At 38.9% G+C, this 17,349-nt stretch overlaps 1 protein-coding gene across 1 annotated transcript in view; it reads right to left on the bottom strand.

Annotated features, from left to right (window-relative positions):
- Positions 1–17,349, bottom strand: part of LOC306830409 (leucine-rich repeat and fibronectin type III domain-containing protein 1-like) — a 107,472-nt gene that overhangs the window by 43,535 nt on the left and 46,588 nt on the right. Inside the window, 1 exon segment of the mRNA XM_079353881.1 lies at positions 7,067–7,118. The gene's annotated coding sequence lies outside the window, so the exon portion shown is untranslated.

The raw sequence follows: 17,349 nt of genomic DNA, 5'->3' as shown, positions 1-17,349 counted from the left end.
CTATGACCACTGCATTCTGTTTTGCCCTCCACTCCCTCACCTCTGTCTCTGAGTGATGGTAAAGAAGCCATATTTCACATTGTAGTTTACATATTGCTGTAATAATCCTCTGTGTACCTTCCCTTCACATTCATTTTGGTATTTGACAGTATTTACAATCTCGAGCTTTGCGATGCATACAAATACCAGCATAGGGTAATGAATACATTAAGCATTAGAGTGAAGGTAAGTCGTACTCAGAGGTCACATGTATTTTGCTGCCATTTTAAAGCAGGCACATCACTGAGGAATACAGAAGAAGAAGAGGGATACGTCCAGTCAGAGCGGCTGTAAGTGGGCGGCCGTCGGGGAGCACCTGAATAATTTATGGCTCTTCTTCTTGTGCTGCACAATCAGGCGAGCATTATTTCAAACAAAGGGAACATGATGTCTGCTGTGAATTGCTGTAACGCTTTGTCTCACCCTGTCATGTTTGTACTCATATTCATCTGCATTCGATTTATTTTATCTGATCTATTAAACTGCTGACATGCAGGAGTAATTGATGCAGCTGTTTGTGCTTTCTGTACTGTTTGAAGAAAATAAAAATAAAAATCACAAAAAGAGAGTTGTGGGTGTTTAGATCAGAAGGCTGCACTTCATCTTGCTCTTTATCTGGCAACTCCCATCTTCCTGCAGCTTGGGACGTCCCGCTATGTCTGTCTCCAGAGATGCCAGGTCTCACTGACACAATTCTCCAGAGAGATTCACAGCATGAACCGTTAAACATGGCACTTTTGTAAGACTGCATACTGAGAGGCTGTTTGCCTTTTCTTTCCGACGGCACATTCATTATCTCCTCTGCAGTGGCTCCAACATGTGACACAATAAAAAAACGAAGAAAAATAAAACAGTAACTCAAAAAGTATCAGAAAAACACAACATTTTTCTGTTGCCACATCCTACTCGATGTATGTAAGCGTATTTGATTTCTCTGTGGATTTAATCTAAACCTAAGATCTCATGTCAATAGCTACAAGCTCATATTACTATCTGCACTGCCCTTGTTAAACAGAACAGAGAGAATATCTAATAATAGCACCAGAACAAACAACAGTGAGCAACCTTTTAGTGCCTTTTGATATGATTATTGAGACTGGAACAAAAGGCAACAATTATACCATAATTTGTGATGACATGTTCACTTTTTGCCTGATTGTTTTTTTTAATGCTTGTGTGTGTTTGTGTGTGTTCTGCAGTATAGTTTGAAAAGGTTTAAGCTTGATTTTCCTGTACACGCTTTGATGTTCTGTCTGCTTTTGGTCAACTTGCATGGTGGACGGCCCTGATAATCAGCCCTTTGCAAAGTCTGACTCATACATTTAATCTCTGCAAAGATATTTTCATATTGAACATTATTAGAAATAAAAAAGGCTTTTTTCATGCATATGTAGTCTTTGAAGAAAAATACCACTTTCCATTTAAATAGAAATAACACCTTTGACTTTTTTCCTGCTAAACAACATTGTGCTCTCCTGCACTGATACAGACAAGTTTCAGTACATTCACCCTGACAGCCCACCAAATGTGTCTCCAATGCTATATATTTTACACTAAGAACGGACTAATTAAGTATGTGACAAAGGCAGACAAACAATAGTTTTTTAACAACAGCTGAAAAGTCACTGCTTTTACTCAGACGGGAAAGGTCAGGAGAAACAATGAACATCCTCATAATGGATTTGCTAATTTGTTGCTATTTGCAATAAGCAGCTCTAGGCTGGCTCAAGATTGAACAAGAATAAACACTGAGTGTAAGACAGACTTTATGCACTCAATAATGTTGAATATTACAGCCTAAACCCCTGTCTTATATAATATATAATATACAACATTAATTGAAGTAGAAAACAATTTAATACATGCATTCTGGTCCAATTGTCAACCAAATACGGGATCAGGAGCGCCATAAAGGTCCCCTAAATATTGGAAAGATTTAAGTATTATTTAGTTAATTTGAAAAATATGTTAACGTAAGCCTTTTTTGTGTTCTCCATTTTCTTGTGAAATACTCCCTCTCTGGGCCTCCTTCAATCCCCCAGGTAATGAGGTGTTTCAAGCTGACATTTATGTCCAGTGTTTCTGGAGGCTCTTGGCTGTCAGAATATCCTGAATTTACTTTTTTACCCCTTTTTAAAAAAATGCTCAGGTATGTTACATAAGCCTCATCCATGAGCCACTGCATGTTATCTCACCTGAAAGCTCGGAAGTTCTAAATTTGGAGACACATTTGTCACGTGTGGGCCAACTAAAACTGAGGAAAGGCAGACTGTTTGAAGAGATTCTGTCAGGGTTGAGGCATCCAGTCACGGAGCTCAGAGGGAATTTTTATGTCAGGTTTTCACATGTCACATTACAACAACAGGCTGCAAGAGTCTGATCCTCTGATAATACAGACACAAGGAAGCTTGTCTCTGGGATGTACACGCATGTGGACAGACCTTAAAATAGTCTACAAACAATGAATGCATGCAAAGGAATTTAACGAGCATATTTTATATGATCTTTTATGTAAACACATGTTTAATTGAAAACTGTAGCATAATATGTTTACTGCAGTTTTCAGCAAATATCCAAGCAGAATACATTCCATTTGCAGCTTATCTTTTTAATCAGACAGCAGTTTTATGGCTTTGTTAGTCGACAGGTGTTGCTGCACTGAACATGTGGGCAGTGAGCAAGAGATAAGTCTGCTCACCTCTCCATCATAATCTGCTGTTCATCAAAGAGATCTATTTTCTGCCCCCTTTGTACCTCTTCACCCAACTGCAAACTCTGACAAAGTGCCCGAGTCTGAGCTCTGTAATGATGATTTACGAGTGTTATCCTGAGGATGTTGTCAGATCAGGGGATGTGCCCCCAGATTCTAATGTGTTTATCTATAATTACAGGGTGTCACAACTTAACCTATTAGCAACAAAAAGGTACCAACTCAGGTCGATAACGTTTTTCAGCAGTAGAGACACAAGCAATTCATCTTCATGAGTTTGGATTTTGAGGCTATTCTATGGGACAATTGTTTATAATAAATAAAAAAAACAAAAAACATTTTGTGGTTCTCAGCTGGTGGGTTAGAACCCAAAAAGTGGGTTGGCAAAGCTGTTTTCAATGGTTCAAGAACGTCTGCCCAAAAAAGTCAAAAACACTTTGAAAACATGTTTGTGTAGTTGTGTCTGCTGGTTCTGGCACGCTCTTTAACGTCCAAGGTCCAAACTGAACTGTTTGAAAAAAAAAAAAAAAAAACAGCTAATTGGCTGAAAAATAACAGAAATTTGAGTTGCGGATTTTTATTAAAGAGTTAGTAGTGGGTCCTGAGGCCAATTTCCTTGAGAAGCAATGCTTTGGAGCACATTTTTGAATAACTAAATTCACGAACCCCCAGATACACACATACCGAACACAATTCTCACACTTACTGGAATCTAGCTATTGTTCAAGTCACATTACTTTGTCACAGCATGTCTTGCAACAAAAATTCTCAAACTGCCACATAAAAAGAATTGGGACCTCCTCCTGTTTAATTATAACGCCCTGAGAAAAGCAACAGATGCCAACAAAAGACATCAAATCAGCTATTTCCATGAAGAGAGTCTAATTTCATAATGAGAAGAAAAAATCTATACACTGGTTTGCTGATTATTTCATCGCACATTAATGTGTTCGGCAGAGGAACATTTTAATTTTGATCTCTGTTTGACATATCTAATTTCAAACGATTTTGCTTTATTACAACATGGGAAAAACAACGACATTTTAGTCAGAGAATACCAGTTTTTTTGAGCAATAAATGTTATGAGTGCATCTGTCTAACACACAAAGAATGTTATCTTACATTCTCTGTTTATAATCAATCATTCATGAAATACCCTCCTTAAGGGGGGGGTTATTATTATTAAACAGTATGGAATTGACTTTATCCTATCGTAGCAAAGATTAGGTACTTTTATAACATAAGGCGATGCTCATGAAGCCTTTGACAAACTTAGGAGAAGAAGAACTGTTAAGCCTGTTAACAGCAACCTAAAGCATCTGCACTAATCAAATTACAGGATGTGTTTATGATGCACTTTAACGTTGTGCTCACAGTGTTTACAATGGAGCTGTCAATAAGTATAGTTAAAGACAATATCAGAGATGAAGGATCACACAGTTAGATAAATGTTTCCTGTAAAAACACAGCAGCAAATGTGTTTTACATGATTAAAGTTTTATCTTGGAGAAATGACATAGGAGCTAAATAGAGTGAAAGCAACAAAATATCTTTTTTTATTGTCTTTTTTACCCTGACATTCAGCGTGTGGAAGACGTGCAGCATGTCTTTGTGTCATGATGTGCTCAAATGTTTTCTTTAATCATTTAAAGGAGTCTATAAAGAAGACATTTATTCAGCAGGGTCATACAAGGACAAAAACACGATGACAAATTGGTGTTGGTTCTGTTTTTAGTTTAGTTCTCTACAGACCATGTGTATGACACAACTTTAAGAGGGAAAGCTAATGAAAATACTGTTACCTGGAGCTCACATCTAATAAAATATCAAGGGTGTCAAACTCGTTTCCTATGCTCGCTTGCTTCCCCATTAAAAGACACCACGATCACCTTCTCACCTAATTAATAGACTCATGGTCATATTGTCAACTGTGCTTTGTTTGAAACGTGGATATCTTTCTGTCAGTTAATGTTTTAAAACCTTAATCTTAAAATCAAAATACCTAACTGAATCTGTGTCAAAGGATCTTAAGAGAATTTAAGGAAGTTAAGAGCCATAAATTCAACCCAACCTGCCCTCGCTGATAACCCTCCGCTCATTTCATTTAAAAGATAAGAAGCTTTAAGGAGAGAAAGAAAAAAAAACCCGTTATTGCTTTAGCTAAGGATTATTAACTTTCTATTTCCAACTAACAGTCAAGTCAGCTGATATGAACGTTTTTTGACTCCCATGCAATGCTGAAGCCTGACTGCAGGACTCACTGTTCAAAGCAGGAAAAATCTTTTTGTTCTAGTGCGACATTGTGTGAGCACTGCAACCCTGCCTGTTGTGGCACGATGTCTTCAAAGAATATATTTTCAGTCTCTGTAAAGCATAATGTGTTTTCTTCTACCTTTTCCCCACACATTAAAACGTTTTTTTTGTTTTACAAAACAGCTGTGTGAATCTGTTACACATACATGAAAATATTTCTGCTTAAAGGTCACATATTATACTCCTTTTATACCAGTTGAAATAAGTCTCAGAACTCCTCAAAACATGTCTGTCAGGTTTCTTGCTAAAAATCCACTCTGATCCAGGATTTGATAATGCCTATAAACCCCTCCATTTCAACCCTGTTCATGCGGGCTGTTTCTTTGTCTGTATAGCTTTAAATGAAAGTGAGTTGTTTTTGACAACGCACCTCTCAGGAGGGTCTTGGGTGGCTCCAGGTAAGCATATCCCCCACCTGGGGAGGAGTTACTGGTGCAATGTGATGTCACAAAGGGAACATTTCCAAACGGCACGTTTGTACTTTACAAACATTTGTTTGGAGGAACATTTTCAAGGCTGTATAGAGTGAGAAACAGATGTTAGACTGCAGATAAGATGTTTCTTTGATTAAATGAGGCCCTGAATGATCATTACCATAAAACATAGCACAACTAATTCAGCCAGGTTAAATCAAGCTACACATTTTCTTTGAGTTCACATAATAACTTTAGTTTCAAAGCCTGGGGAAGATGACACACAATTACCACTCTCGTGGCTTTTCATGACATTGATGAAGCTATTAGTAAAGGTCTGGAAAAAGCCACAAGTCAAATCTTACTGTTGGCTTCTTACCGAATGGAGCAACAAATAACATTTTGGGGTTGTCAAAAACAAAGCAAATGGTAAAACATTAGGGGGAGAGAAAAAAAAACAGAGTAATGTCACAGTAGAAGGCTTGTGTTATCTTGCACAAAGACATTTATGAAAACATGTCATTAGGAATATTCTGTGACTCTGTTCTCCGGGAGGTGATCATATGCTCTCGCAAGAGGTTCAACAAAAGCAGCACACATGTGGCACTGGTTCATGCTGAGTTTATGTCATGTGAGAGTGTAGCGGTTCAAGAGCTGCTTTTATCTGCAAACAAAGTTACAACTCTAGACACAGATCCAACAGCAGAAGCACATCATGTATTCACCTACGAGGGATTCTGTTGAAAGCATATGTGTCCTTGATGGCAGCTCCATAAATAATTGCTTCACCGCTGGATTAATGGTGAAGACAGCTTCCCTTCCACAAGTCATTATTTACAGTATGAAGCAAATTCCCCTGAATATCTGTGACCAACCACAAATTCCTGTGAGGGATATCAGTGCTACGCCTGTTCACCAGTTTATCATATCATCTATTGTATGTATGCTGAATCCGTGTTCACAGCAGCCCAGGGTGTTTTCAGCTGTTCATCAGAGAGGCTGTTTTCCCTATTGAGATAAGAAATTAAATCTGCAGGAGCAGAGGATGCTGGGTTTGCTGCAGGGTGGCGAGGCAGCGGCTCTGATAATGGAGCTGACTCCCATTGCGCAGGCTATGAGGCAAACAGCCGTGGCGCCTGCCCAACCCTGCCCATGTGTGAGGATGGCTAACGGGGTCCCTTTGCACCGTGTCTCTCTCTCTCTCTCTTGCTGTATATGAACATGTGTTTAAATCTGCATTTGACAGAGACGGGGAGAAAAGAAAGAGACACAGTGTTTTCGCTCTCCTCTGGGTCTTAATTTGGGCAAAAATATGCAGGAGGAAAAAAAAGATAAAAATGGGTCCCATTGTGGGATTTGCCCTTGTATTGAAAGGAGCGAGAAGTGTGCATGCATGATGGGTCAAACGCACGGAACCATGTGGAATAAATAATGACTGATTCATAGAGTCAGAGGACAGAAACACCATTTTCTCGTCCCCTCTTCTCCTTTGCCTCATCACTTTCCGCTCATGCTCACAGCGTGGATGGGTGATGTCTGGTAGTATATTATGTAAATGTGAAGAGGGTTTAATTTCAATTTGGGAACTCACCAGAATATCGTGTCGTTCTGGAAGCGTCTCACAGGTTTCACTTCAAAGCAGTCTGCAGAGAGAAATAAACGGTCACACCTTAATGTGCAAGCACAAATAACATTGGGGGCCATACGGCACCAGTTGTAATAGTGTCACAATCATAAAAAGGTTCAATTTATAGTCCAATCTTTGATTCAGCCAAGACTCAATACAAATGATTTGATATTTCTGCAGCAGTGGAACAATCCCTTTATGCCCAAAGCCCCTGTGCTGCGGAAAATTTAAAACAGGGGAAATTCCAGCTGAATATTTTACCTACCTACTTCTCCATGATTTCCTGCTTTATACCCGGAGCTTTTATATGTGTAATAACTAACATGTAGTGTACAAGGTAACAGTCTTTTTTATGCATTAAATTACAGCTTGAATGAATCCTGACTGCTCACAGGAAGCCTGTCATTAGGAGTTTAAGTAAATGTCATACATGTGTAAATTAGAAACACAGAGCTGCTAATAATGCTAACATAACAAACTTTTAAGCAATTTAACAAATTACAAATGCTAATAACTTAAGTAGTACGTAGTTAGCTAGTCACTATGTCACTATGTTAGTACGTAGCTTATTTAAACTTATATACTACTACTGTTCTTCTTCTTATATTAGATTACTGCAAATGTTTGTTTTGTACTTTTTTGCTTGTTGAACTCCTATTTTTTTTTTTAGCAGATTTACCAGGTTAGTAAGACATGTCATCAAGAACTTCATGTAGTCTGTGTTACAGCAGAACAAACACCCAGTTAACATTCATTACACTTTAGCTTGTTTGATTGTTTGTTTTTGTACAGGCATAAAAAGCCACCCTCCATTTTACATGCTCAGTATCACTCGATCCTTTTAAATGTTTTTTTGCCAGACAGAAAAATCAACAAGTTTATTCCAGTGACTGACTTCAGAAAATCATGCTGCACTTAACTGCATTTATGGACTTCCCACATCTTTATCTGTCAATTTTACCAGCCGACATCTCATAAATACAGTGCACAACTATCAACATCAGAGCTAGTGTGAGTTGAGTGTCTCAGCGGTTTCAAGCACACCCTGATTTAAGTGGCGTTTATTTTGTGTGCAGGAAAATAAACTGCAGGAAAATGAAAAAAAAGAAGAAAAGTTTTAATAGAACTAAAGAGCTCTTAAGTCATTGAAACTGCTGCGTACGTTCAAACAACCAAGGGAAAAACAATTCCTGCTCTTGCTCCCCATTGCACAACTAAAGGTGCACATGGACCAACCACAGTTAATTGTCGCTTTTTGTTGATGAAGAAAAAAAACAACCTCACACCTTTGGCCATCATTTTCTCTGGAATAATGAGAACAGAGGAATCGCTCCCTGACTCCTCTGTCAGGTTTAATTGCCAAAGCAACAATCTTGATTAAGATCTCGACAGTGCTTTTAATCAGGCCTAGTCAAAGACAACACCAGGCGTTTGTCCAAGCCAGACATATTTACAAATCTGAACTCTGACTTGTACAAAGTGTAAACAAGGTAGGTCTTTAAAAGAAAAGACCCTGACATTGAGAGCGACCTTCAAAGGCTGCTCTGAGGTCATTTATTACAGCCAACTATGACATGCCTCTCCATCTTCTTTAGTGTCATGTTTGTGGCTCAATCCCTCCAGTCCTTATGTCAGCCCCCTTAACATGCAGGGGGGGAATTTTTCAAGCTAAATCTAAAACCTCAGGAATAATTGATGAATTGTTTTTTTGAGTTTTTGTTACAACTTAAGTCCTTAAATCCTTTTCTTTTTAAATGCCATGGCGTGTAAAGGCCGGCTTTCCGACTGACCTAGGACAGTGATGTGAGAAGTACAATTTCACGCATGTCGCACTCCACCGAAACGTCCATCTTGTGTTCATGTTCCCTGAAGCATCAAACACCCAAGGAATTGATTAAAACACACAGCACACACACACACATCTCATGCTGCAACTATCACCAGAGCTATGTTCATTCCACTTTAGCTGTAATCTTACATGTATAGTGACTGCATGCTAACTGCCCCTTCATCTATTCATCAAACTCCCACGCAGAAACATCAAACACATACGCTGCCGCACACACGCACACAGACTTCAATTCAGTGACACAGCAATTAGGCTTGTGAGAGGATTTTCTCCTCCACATTTGAGTTATTGTTGTTACTCTTCTAATTAAAACACAGCAGTAGTGGGATGAGCAATTTGAAGAGGAAGAGAGGGAGAGGCTGCACACTCGACTATAAAGCATTTTCGCTTCAAAATATCCTTCAAAGATCAAAAGTCATTGAGCGCATCCTCTGCTCCTAGTAATATCTTCATTTGTACAAATGTTAGAGGATTATTTAACTCAGAACGTTTAGTTTAGACAGCCACACTGATACAGTTCAAATATTAGATCGTTAACTTATGATTCTTATGGTCAATTATTTTGCCATTGTATTGTCCCAATTAACAGATTTGACGTTTTTGCTGGAAAATGTCGCACAAAAAATACTGAAACAATGATTAGAAATAATATCCAAGTGCAAGAAGTCAAACATTCGAAAGGCCTTTTTTTTATTGGACATGTTTTTGCCAAAAAATGTGAAGCTATTTGAAGAAGACAGTCATAATAAAACAAGGCGCCCATATTCTGTAAGTTATGTTGAGCGTTGAGAGCTCTATGTACAGATGAGCCCTCGTCGCAGAGCCCGTGGGTTCGAATCTGTCCTCGGCCCTTTGATGCATGTCATCCCCCAATCTGTAATCCCTACATTTCCTGTTTCCCTTCAGTTCTCCTATCCAATGAAGGCAAAAACAGCCCAAAATGTTTAAAAAGAAACAACAAAAAAACTGTCATACTTACATGTGAAACACATGAGCCACTTAGAAACATGTCATGCCTATTCAACTCTCTAAAGTCTAACAGGGTTTTTATCATAACTTAGTATTCTTGAGAAAAAATAAATTGTTTCATATAATACGTAGTGACAAATAATATTCAAATGTCAGGCTTAGTCATTTATCATTAACAGTTAAACATGAGATAAGAGACAACAGCAGGTACTCAGGGACATGCAACTGACAGCAGTTTCCTGCAGCTGATAGGACTATAGAGCATCAACCTTGATGCTTGAGTAATACATTCATTTTGCACCTGCTAAAGACATAAATTATCCTAAATTCACTAGTCAACATGAGTTATGACTTGTTGAAATGTAACCTCCTGTCTTATCTGGATATAGCGAGCACAGAGGGCGCTTTATTCCATCAACAAGAAAGAGAGGGAGGAGGTAGCAAAGACTCAATTCTATGTGATCGCTTCAGATCAGGATGCAGAGGAAAAGATCTAAATGGAAAAAAAAAATGACAGACAGCTCCAGCGGCAGAGGTTGATGATGCAACAGGTAGGCTGTTTTTGGTGTGAAAATCAAACAGGACAGGCTATCCTACTTCACAGAAATGGGATTTAAGTGGTGGGAAAAGGACATGGATACAGCCACACATTGTAGATACAGTCCAGCATTCAAAACTTCTATGATATTCCATTGATTTTTGACAGCTTCTGACCAATCAGGGAGGATGTGTTGGTGATCATCAGGCAGGTTAACAAGCCTGATAATAATAATAATGATGATGATGATGATGATGATGATGATGATGATGATGGTGAATGACAATAGTTATATAACCATGATTTGTCCGAGCACTATGTTCGATTTAGTCAGCTCAGCTTTTTAAATTCACATCATGATGTGAATTATGCCCAGATGTGGTGAAGGAAATCTTTTTAATTATTTCAAATGAAGAAAATGGCATCATTCTTTCCATTTTGTTTTCCCGGGATGGACCCACAAATATGGATGTTTTGTCCGGAACAAAGTGACTTTAAATTCTAAATGGTTTTCAAATCAACAAAGTCCGAGGCTTTACAATTGCACACATTTGTACAAAATAATACAAGTTTTGTCAGTACAGTGTATGATGATGGTCAAATATATGTGATGCTGATTCATTACATACTCATTCTGTAGCTGTGTGTGTGTGTGTGGGGGGGGGGGTCCTAACATAGTGACTAAATGGAGCTTTTATTCCCCTTTTCTCTCTGACTCTGCAGTGTTTTTGCAGATGGGCATTCAGCAGACACTAAACAGGTTTCACAGTGAGAGCTGAAACATGCCAGTGTCTGTATTCTGCAATACCTGTTAGTCTTTAGTGTGTGACCAGTGATGCCCATAGAAAACATTATCGCCTCTCAGTCTAGACACCCTCAAGAATTGTTAATGAAGAGTGAAAAGGAACCTGCTACAGGGCCTCTGTGTAGCTGCGTCTAAACCATGTGTGAAAATGCTAGGCACACAGCACATCCATATTTCTCTGCTTGACTTGCCACAAGGCTAAAATAAACATTTTAAGGCCGGGACCCACACTGCTATTATAAAACCTCTTATAAAAATCAAATAAAGGATCACATATTTGATAGTGAACTCTACCAGTGGGATGAAATAGCAGCAAAAAGACGAGGAAATTGAGTGTGAGTAAGGCCTCGTGGTCATCCTGCCGGGTAAATCTACAGTACGTCTTTGGAAGCAATATAAGAGGAATATAAAACAAGAAGAGACGGTGAGTGGAAACAAAATAAGAATGAGAAAAATGTCCTATTCACTGTTTGAATAACGGAGTGCTTTTTAAGCATGTTGTCAAATTTATCAGATTCAAAACAGCCTTCAATGCTGCCTCCTCTGAGTGCAATTTAGCAACATATGCCTCTCTTACACTGCCCACACAGTTGGCACACTGACCATTACCAGTACCTCCAGGGCAGCCAATGTGACCTCCAGAGATGAGAGAGAGCTCCAGACAAAAGGCAACAACCCCCAGCAAAGTATAGAGGTTTGTACTGTGGGCCGCACCGCAGTGGGCTGAAGCGCGCAGAGATAATAATCGGCCGTGGAGGTGCAAAATGATGAGGAAAAAAATTGCGCTGATGTTTAACGCCAGCATTTACTGGAGAGTGACTCGGATGTTACGACCCCCTTTGTTAGGAGGGAAACATCGCTGTGGTGCAGACAGTGTCCGTGGTGACACTGAGCAATAATACAAGTTGCCTCAGAGCATCACATCACATAATATACGCTCTAATAATCGCTCGGGTTGGGCAGCTATTTTTAATAAAGAAAAACATGGGAACATTTGCAAGTTTGCGTGAATCCAAAATACTTCCCGCATATATAAATCAGCAAACCAAAGGGATCATGGAAATTGAATAAAGCCCTTAGTCATCTCGAATGAATAATTATGCAATAAACAACACAAAGTTGGATACCAGTGGACACAGAGGTCAACAGGGTTACCCAAGGGCCCCTAACATGCAGACTGCCAGCATTCAAGGATCAGAGCCTCCATCCAATTCTGATGAGTCAGGGAGTATCGTCTCTGTTGCTCATGATCTGATGCTCTGGTAGTAAGCTTTCTTCACCCCTCCTCCCCTGTGAGCTAGAAGCCTCTGATGATGTCCGTACAGCTATTTATACACTTAGCCATGCTCAGCACATTTAGCCGTACCACATAAATAATCAGAAGATATGAGAGACAGTGTGCACGCAGGACTACTTTCCTTTAACACAGCAACTTCTGGCTCCCTACTTTAACAGGGCCACATACAACCTTTCCAATATTACCGTCCTCTTCGTTGCTTGTCATGATTTATGAGCTCAATCTATTATTAATAGGCTACTACTGAGTGCATGTACCGCCAAATTATTTGCATATCCCATTTTGCTGTTTGTGAAATCTGTGCTTCAACATGTAAGCGACAACACAGGCCTTTAATGCAAAATAAACATGTTTTTTTTTTTGTTTTAATGAATATTCTGAACAATGTCAAACATGCATGCGCACAGCAGCAAAAAAAAAAAAGGGAAAAAAAGAAAAAAGGAAAAGCTGCTTGCACCAAGAATAGTCTCCATGTGCCCAGAACATGAATAGACCCTGAACAAATGTGTGGTGTAATTAGCAGGTGAAGTTGGGTAAAAGCTTCTGTAATGGCAGATTATGTCAGCTCTTCTTTGAAAGCAGCAGACTGTTTCCTAATGGGCTGACAGGAGAAGCCAGTCTGACTCCTCCTTCCAGTAAACTGTTCCCATGCAAGAGGTGCCAAGGCCCACAGCACAAATATACAGCAACTCAAATACGATTATACAGCACTCCAAATACCCTTCTTCTGAGGGTACATCGTGTTCCTGTTTAAAATTAATTTGAGTTTGATGAGACACTGAAATTCACCAATCTTTGACTGCAAATGGGCAGGTTTTTACCTCACACTGAAACTTGTGCAGTAAGTTACAAATACAGGAACTGTCTCGCAATAAAATGTGTGTATTTGTTCCTATCTGCTGCCTGATGTTGATAACCCATTTTGTATCATATAAGTGCTGGGGTTTTTTTGGCATATAAAATGATTGTGGGATCTTTGATGGAGCTCAAAACACAGTGCTGTTGTGTACTAGCTCATTAACATGAATACATGTGAACTGAACTCTATGATAAATTATACTCTGATGATATGAGTGATACACTACATCGTCAATTGTTTTTGTAACAGTTACAAGGTCTGGAGTTCAGTGCTTGTTCTATTCAATAATCCTCAAATAACTGTGAAACTAATAACGTAGTCTCCTGCCATTTCTATTTAAAATGTTTGTCAAAAAGAGAGGAAATAAGCATTCAGTCACACATGTTATTCCTTGCTGAACATAATCCACAAGGTGAGGTTTTACTCATTATTAGTCAATGTAATTGGGTTTATAAATGATTCATATTGCATAGCTTCCACATACATGAGGCATGCTGTTTATAAGAGCAGAGATAGAGTGGAGGGCATGACAGTTGATTAAAGTTTAACGCATAAAAGGACCACAATGATTTTAATATTTTTTTGAGTTCACTTTGATGGATTGGTTGTATTGTGGGACATTAATTTGGTGGCTGTGCAACATGGTTTCAATCACAACGACCCTCAAGTTCATGTGCAGCACATTATATCCTCTCATGTATTGAATGTAATAAAATTAAAGATTTGATCAAAAAATTTAATAAAGGTGTCAAAAAGTGAAAGAGTGTTGGTTGCCCTGCAGAAACACAGTCTCAGTCGTCATTCAGAACATATTTAATTATGTCCATTTGGCACCAACCAGCGAAATCAGCTGTTATTTGAATACAATTGTTCCATCACCAAACCTGGCGTGTTCATGCTTGGCCTGAGCCAGAAAAAAAAGAAAAAAAGGAACATGCTCAGAAAGTCACCACTGTGCAGCCTGAATTCACACACCCATGAAAAATAGAGCAGCACATCTTTTGTTACTGACTGAAGGTTTCAGTGCATAAAGAAGCAAAGAGAGAACCAAGGCTGTGGCTTCTCTGAGCGGCTGCTTTGCCATGTAGGACATGTGATAACTTAAGTTTGAACTGTGCTTCAATTGGGCATCACTGATCAAATTAGCCATCTATCATATTGTCTACTAATTTAGTGAGGAGAAAAGTGTGATAAGAGATACAGAAGCTTATAGCACTGTCTGGGTTGGAAATGGAAAGTGAAAAGTTTTCATTTCAAGTAATCTGTAGAGACAAATTTAAAGCATTTTTCAGGCATATTTTAAACCCAGATGTGTCATTTACAGGCGCTTATTACAGCCTATCTTATAATCTGAAGGTAGAAATGGGGCTTCATTTTCCAAATCATCCAAAACACAGCAAGCCAATCCTAAAAGGAAATGGTATTGAAATGACTGGAAGGAATCTTTAACAGCCCCCTTCATATTCTAGCAGAACAATGTATGAAGAAGTTTCAATTTTGTAGGATTTTAACTTTGATTTCTAGTACTGTCAGTTTAAAACAACACAAAGCATAATTTACAAATCACTCACACAATAGCTACATACCTTTTTTATTTCAGCGCATGCAATTACAGAAATACCAATTAATCAGCAGCGAAAAATTCATGGTTGGTTGTAATTGCAGTGATTTGTCTGTTAACTACATTCATTTAAACTCAATTAAAGCGCTATCGTTTACTGAAATTCATAGCTTTTTATTGAGCACCAGCCTCAGCAGGGTCTTTTCCTGGCACTCAGCCACTTTACTGGTAAGCTTTAAGAATATGCAACATTGATGAATCTATATATCTTTCGATAAATGATTTAGCATCAAAATGTTCAATTTTCTACAATTTAAAAGACTCAAATGATCAACGAAATCTTTACAAATCATCCTACAGCAGCCTACTGTAAAGTTCACTACAACATCATGTCATGAAACTTTAATGAGCTCCTTGCAGAAGGAACCGAGCTGCAGCAGTAGCAGAAAATATTGATAGAATATAAAAAGATCACCCTGAAATATTGCATCCAAGGCCAAGATGGTCATTGCATGGTTTCAAGTATTTAGCGACATGTGAATGTAAGCCCTTTGCCTAAAAGCGATTGTTTCACAGCTCTCTAACATGGTCAGCTGGTGCTGGCCAGCCCTGCTTAGTCATGCAGAGGAAACAGTGCTTCCACAAAACACCAGAAAAGCCTAGTTAAGATCCTCAGTTACAGCCTCATTCGGGCACCAAATGTGCAGAGAGCCATTGTTTGTTTAGCCCCTGAGATGTGCTCAAGTGTTTGCTTTGTGTGTCCAATTATTTACTCCAATATCTGCAGGCTTCATAAATGCCAGAACACTGGGGTACAAAGAATTAAACTTAGCCTGGGATCCTCTTGATGACATTTTATTAGACACGACAGCATTTCAAGCAATGGTCTAAATATGTTTTGTCATCATTTTGTCTGAGGATCCAGAGTAACGTTTATATCACTGCCGTGGCTATTAATAGCAACCGGCCAGCTCCCAATGCAAACAGTGTGATCAGAAACAACAGTAAGCCCGCAAAAAACTGATGCATCCAATCCATTCACGTTGGCGTATTGACATCCTGCTGATATTGGAAGGGATTATGTGACTTAAGTCTGCATGTTTTGCATGCCTGAAGAAGTGTTCTACTTGGATGGAAGCTGATCTCGCAGTGCCAGTCAGCTGCGTCTGAATACTGACTTCCTCCTTCGCAGATAATCCCGTGAAAAAGACAACTCTTTAAAGCCTAACATCCTGAACACAGCTCTCTCTCTATTCCATGAATCAGAATTAGCCACCATAGACGCCAGAGCCATTTCGCTCCTCAACCGTGGACGTTTTTTTTCTTCTTTTTTTCATGTCAATAACTATGTCTGAACATGAATCAGGTTCAAACTCACTTTTTAAAAGAAACTTCATGTCTTAGAGCATGAAAGCTTCTTTTTTTTTTTTAACATCTTTTTACATTTCATTCAATAGACACAGCTCAAGCCTCTCTGCTTAAAACACTGCAGATTTCCATTTAGATGTATTTGAAAATGCTCTGATGGAAAGAACACAAAAACTATTTACTTTAGGGTTTTATGAAAAGAAATGATCAGTTTTCTGCATCTTTAATGTCTCAGATGTGTACGAATGGACCTCTTGCCAAGCATTAATGTCCAGTTTAATTTCTCTAATGGGTCAATAAAGAGTTCAATCCGTTCGAAAGAATCCTTTTAATACAATAACATTGTGCTTTATATTTTCCACACTCAAACATAAAGGCCTCACCCTGTTCGGAATATCTGTGCCCAATCAAAACTGAAGACAACTGGAGAAGAGAATAAAACGTAAAAATAAACAAATATAAGCATGTGTGCGCATGGGTTAATGACATGACTGGTCAAATGTTCTCTCAGCACCATCCAGCACTGAAAGATCCTCAGGAGGGGCAGAGAAAGGCAGCAATGATGAAATAAGGCCTCCAGTCAAACTGACTGTTTGCTGAGAAATTGCGAAGAAATGTCAATCAAGTTGTCGTGCCCTGGAGAGCAGGTGGAGTCAGCTTGCCAGCACTGAGTGCCTCTCCTAGAACGAAGAGAGCGTTGAAAATAAATACGGTATATTGGAGCTTGCTTTCTAACAGTTACCCACAAGCCTTTGAAAGGTGGTAAGTAATGGCCTTGTTAATCATTTACTGATAAACTGTTATTGAGTACAACTTTTAGGATGCCATGTTGCCACTAATCTCCAATAACTGCAGGGTATTTTGGCCACAACAAATTCATTCAGTACTGACTGACATTTTGAAACTGCCTAATAATGGAATTATTGTTGAATGTGAAGACTGACATCTCTCAGCCATTATTCGCAACCCAGACAACACCTTAAAAAGAGGGAGCTTTATTT

Source organism: Symphodus melops (genome assembly GCF_947650265.1).
Source record: "Symphodus melops genome assembly, chromosome: 10".
Taxonomy (NCBI): Eukaryota; Metazoa; Chordata; class Actinopteri; order Labriformes; family Labridae; genus Symphodus; species Symphodus melops.
The sequence above is the reverse complement of the archived record's forward strand: the minus strand, read 5'-3'. Positions and strand labels throughout refer to the sequence as shown.